The 5,429-nt window shown below is 39.7% G+C and overlaps 1 protein-coding gene across 1 annotated transcript in view; it reads right to left on the reverse strand.

Moving 5' to 3' along the window:
- Positions 1–3,524: 3,524 nt before the first annotated feature.
- The window catches only part of LOC129702489 (pneumococcal serine-rich repeat protein-like), a 56,219-nt gene continuing 54,314 nt past the window's right edge, over positions 3,525–5,429 (reverse strand). The window contains exon 16 of the mRNA XM_055644215.1: positions 3,525–5,429. This exon is cut by the window's right edge and continues 1,040 nt beyond it. The gene's annotated coding sequence lies outside the window, so the exon portion shown is untranslated.

Genomic DNA, 5,429 nt, shown 5'->3' on the forward strand with positions numbered 1-5,429 from the left:
CAGTGCCATCAATACCAACCCCGTACTGGAGACGGTCAATTAGGATGGTGTGATCGACAGTATCAAATGCTGCGCTGAGGTCAAGAAGGAGCAGGATTGCACAGTCGCCGGAGGGGGGGGGGGGGGGGGGGGGGGGGGGGGGGGGGTGGGGGGGGAAGTCCTGGGTGCTACCTTTTCCTCCCAAAAATAGTGTTGGTTAATTGTGTTTGGTAGATTGTAAATTGTCCCTTGTGTGTAGTGCCAGTAATCAATGGTCCATGCGGTCTCGGTGTGCCAAAGGGCCTGTTTCTGCACTGTATCTCTAAAGTCAGATCATGTGAGTTCACTCTACTGCGACGTCAGTGTGGTCATTGTCAAACCTGGCGTCACCCCCAACACCATAGTTGTAACAATTATATAATTCTGTAGAATGGAGGCTTCTGATCCCATCAGTCAAGGACCTATAGATTAACAGTAGGTTAAGTGTGAAAGTCGAATTAAGCTGAAATAAAGAAAAGGATGGAAAATCTGAGGAATATTTTAGGCAGACTTTGTCTCGGGAGTCAGAACAGCTTCTCTTCATTTTCCAAATATACAACAAGAGACATCAGATTGAGTGGATTAGCAGTAAACCATCAAACTAATCTGTCAGAAGACTCAAGAAAAAACGATTGAGGTGTTGCAAATTGTGAAGGTGGGGGATTGATGAGGTGTGAATTGTATAGCTGGGGAAGGAGTGAAAGGGAGAGATAGTTACAAGGTCAGTAGTGGCTTAGGGAAGGGAGAGGCATAGGAAATAAAGAAGGGGAGAGGGTTATCGGGGTGAAAGAGAAGGGAGGGAATTTTGTTGATGTTAATTAAAGTTGCAGAATTGAATGTTCAACGCAAAGATCTTAGAGCAGAGCAAGATGGTTCATTCCGTGAAAAAGCCGCAGTGGCTGATTGGTAATCTTCAGCGACATTCCCGTAACCGGCTTCTGTCATGGCGACGTCATCTACAATTGTACAGAGTACCGTCCATAGCGGCCGTTTCCAGGGAAACAGAGGCATATATCTGGAATATATATAGGTATAATAATATATAATATAATATTATTATACCTAAATATAATATTATTATACCTAAATATAATATTATTATACCTATATTACTATCTGGAATATATATAGGTATAATAATATAGTATATTACTATATACCTATATTACTATCTGGAATGTATATATATATATATATATATATATCTCTGTCTGTTCAGCGGCGCAACTCACCCGTTGCAGTGGCCCCTACAGCCTGTCTGCCTTTTTTTTAATCTGTCTGTCTTTTTTTTATTTTGTGTCTAGTTAAATGTAGTGTTGGTGTTTTTTAATACTGGTTTTAAATGTGTATATGTGGGGGGCAGGGGGCGGGGGGGGGAAACCGTTTAAAATCTCTTCCCTGTCCGGGAGACCCGACTTTTTCCCTGTCGGGTCTCCGTTGTCGTTGGGGCCTAGCACCGTGGAGCGGCCTCCAGACTGAACGACCCGGGGGCTCGGGAGACTGCGGAGCTGCGGACTACTCACCATCGTGGGGCTGGCCGGCCTCGGAGCGTGGGGGGCGGTGGTGACTCGCTGCTGCGACTCGACTCCGGGGGCTCAGAGGCTCCAGCAACGCAGCCGCAGGTCTGGTGGACTGGGACATCAGGAGCTCGCGGGTTCGGGGGGAGAGACCGCTTCCCGGAGCTCCCGCAACGCGACTTCTCCAGCCCGTGTCGCAGGGTTGGAACGACCCGGAGCGGGGACGTACATCACCCGGCGCGGCTTCATGGCCTTGGGACTTAGCATCGCCCGCCCGGGGCTTGGACATCGGGAGAGACATGGGGGAGAGAAAAGACTTTGCCTTCCATCACAGTGGGTTCACTGTGATGGATGTTTGTGTGAATTAAATTGTGTGTATGTCTGTAGGAAATTGTCTTTGTTTGTATGGCTGTGGAAATGGAATTTCGTTTGAGCCTCACTGAGGCTCAAATGGCAATAAATATTGTATTGTATAATGATATATAGGTTAAATGGACTGCAACACGGAAATAGGCTGCCCATCATGTAATATGGGCATTGGCCACTAGATGGCGCTTACTTTCCTGATCTCATTTTCTAATTAGTTTAATTAATTAATGTGTAACTTTCGGCAATGACGAGTTATGACATGCTTCTCAATTATATTTCATCTTAATCTGTGGAAAATTTCATGTAGTTTGGTGACTTGGGTCACGAAAACCGATTTCTAGACACATTTTTGATGCTCGGCCCACAGCCTAAGAGGGTTGACGGATTTTCCTTGCTGAAGGATTACCTGCGACCCTAACAAAACCTCAAATCCTCTGTATGCTGGATCAGACATAACTCAGGGCAGTTCTTCGATCTTCACGATGATGTACCTTAATGTCAAGGAACATCACGAAAAACTGGAGTAACTCAGCAGGTCAGAAGAAGGGTCTCGACCCGAAACGTCGCCTGTTCCTTTTCTCTGACCCGCTGAGTTGCTCCAGGTTTTTGTGTCTATCTTCGGTTTAAACCAGCATCTGCAGTTCCTTCTTACACCTTAATGTCAATACGTTTCCGAATTTATTGAGTGCAATATTAGCTATTCCCATTTTTTGTATCAAAGCTTCTCAGCGTGTGATTACTAAATTGCAGACAATTTTGCCAAACTTCAGGCTACCATCATGTTGTGAACCTATACCTGTCCAATCCATGTACCTATCTAAATGTTTCTTAAAAGTTACGATATGCAAAACAGGTTGCCGACCCTTGGACTAAACCAAACCCTTGATCCTGTCCCGCCAGCCTTTATGTTCATTGATATTTTATTCACAATATTAGGATTTCGTAGAGGGAGAGAGATAGGTTGAATGAATGAATGAATGAATGATTGATTAAATGAATGATGAATGAATGAATGTTTGAATGAATGAATGGTGAATGAATGAATGAATGAATGATTGATTGAATGAATGAATGAATGAATGAATGAATGAATGATGAATGAATGAAGGAAAAAGGTTGCTCAACAAATATTTAGGGATCACAAGAAAGAAACAAGAGAATATGTGTGTATAAATTATGTACGTATATGCCACACATATATATGCATCATATATATATAATGAATATATATGTGTTTTTATATATTTAAGAAACTAGAAAAATATATATGTATGTGTGTTATATAATTATATGCATCTATATCACATTTATATATATGTTGGGTTCAGAAGCATCCATTTTACAGAATCGTACAATTGTTACAACTATGGAGTTGGGGATGAGGCAGGTTTCGGCAATGACCACACTGACACTCGCAGTAGAGTGAACTCACTCAGGTTGTGTAATTGTGACTGCAGCCAAGTCTTCAAACTTTGTAAGAAGTGTCTTGTTAAAAATTTGAAAGACAAAACATATGTTGAGAAGGTGAGCTCATGCCATATCAAGTTTCTATCTCTCTTCCTCTCATTGAAAATTCAAGTGGACTGACTCCTAAATATAAATTACACACAAAGCTTTCCTTGAAATATATATATATATTTTTTTGAAACAACATTTTAATAATTTACAACATGCACTGTAAAATACAGTATATTCAGCAGTTTTCCACAGCCAAAAAAATAGCAACAGTTTAATGAACTTAAATGTCCGTGTCAGACTTATACTAGCAATGTTACAAAATTTTGAGATTTAAAAAATCAAGTCTGCAATTTATCCCATCAGATAAAGCATAGCAATAAGTTTAATTTGACACCTAATTCACTTTCATATCTCAAGTAATAAAAAAGTTATGGCCATTTTCATACTCGGAAATTAGCATCTTGTTCCCTATTGATTTTCTATGATCATAACAAAAAAGCTGTGATCGAGGACAGTCAAAAGCCCATAACCTTCTTAAAAATTAAGAGAACTGAATGAAATGTTCAGTTATCATAGATTGAACCATTCTGAAACAAATATAAAATAATCTTACTTGGAGGGCCTGAAATTAAAGCATATAATTAGTTAGTTACCCAATTGTAGCGAATTTCAAACTTCAATTACTAGATCTAAACATCTATCCATTTCTTAATAAATGATTAACATTTTTTAATAGCCTAAGTGTCCAAATAATATTCACAAATAATTCACAAAAAAAACATGATTTTTAAATCTCATTTACATCAATTTATAGGCCAAATAGAAGGAATTTAGTGTTCAATTGCTGTAAATTAGTCAATTAAAATCGGCTTTCTAGTGGGTTCCTGTGGAACGCGCTGGTTTAGAACGTTCACAATGCAGTGGATTTGTGCCCTCAAATGCCCAGAAAAATACTGTGGGATATAAAGAGCCCAAAATGAACTATTCGCTATAGAAAACTTTATATACAGGGTTCTTAAGAAGCCCCTTTTAACGTAAAAATAAGGTACATACCTTTAATTGTTTGCTTTATAAAACCCTGGGGCTGCGAGAGGTTGCGGGTTGAGAGAGTGATTTTTAAACTACTATAACTATTATACAAGGCCATAAAAACTAATAATACCTTTTGCGACGGGGTCTTTCAGCGATTTTCCGTTAATGATTTACTAGGCTGAACATTTTCGATTGCAACAGCCTAGTAAAAATCGCGTTTTAAACCCGCCCCCTCTAAACAGCGCCAAAATCACACACACGGGGCTGGGCCAGATTCTCAGACAAGATTCAGGTAGGTTTTGTAACATACCTACTTATACCTTTAAAATTACATTGTGAATATTACAGATATTAGAAATAAATTTGTGAACATCGGATGTAACATTTCTGTTCAATTAATATGCGGAGATGGTCATAAAATGCTAAGGTGCAGAATTTCACTAGACTATAGGTAACCTTCCCGTTCGATCCCGATAGTGCATCAAAATATATGTAAACATCAAAGCAGCTTGGAAATTCTCCGCTGCATTTGAGATTCCTGAGGCTTTTTGGTTTTCGGAGACTTAAAACCTTGAAGTTTATTTTGTCCTTCATCTGTCCCAGAAATCATGCCAAAATACAGTTGGATATATTACGTTTTTTTGCAGATGTCAAGGCTTTCGGATAGAAAGTGAATGCCCTCAGATATAGTTTCCGCATACTGTTCATTCATAGACACCAGGCCTAAAATCAATCCTCAAACGTTTCAGGACAGTAGGGAATTAGCAGAAACATCATGCTTCAAGACTTTTCTTTTGAAGAACCTTTTCAGGAGTGTGTGCAACGTTAGACTACACACTAGAAGGCAGATAGAGCCTAAATTTAATGTCATACCCATCTGCAATGTCCTTTCTTGGGAGTGTCCTTAAATTAAATATTGTACAGTGTCTGCCTTGCTTTGGTCTGCAGCATAGAAGATTGTATATTTAAAGTGCCATTCCAGACCCTGCAATATTTAATTTAAGGGCACTCCTAAGATAAGACATTACAGATGGA

Source organism: Leucoraja erinacea, chromosome 13, assembly GCF_028641065.1.
Source record: "Leucoraja erinacea ecotype New England chromosome 13, Leri_hhj_1, whole genome shotgun sequence".
Classification (NCBI taxonomy): domain Eukaryota; kingdom Metazoa; phylum Chordata; class Chondrichthyes; order Rajiformes; family Rajidae; genus Leucoraja; species Leucoraja erinaceus.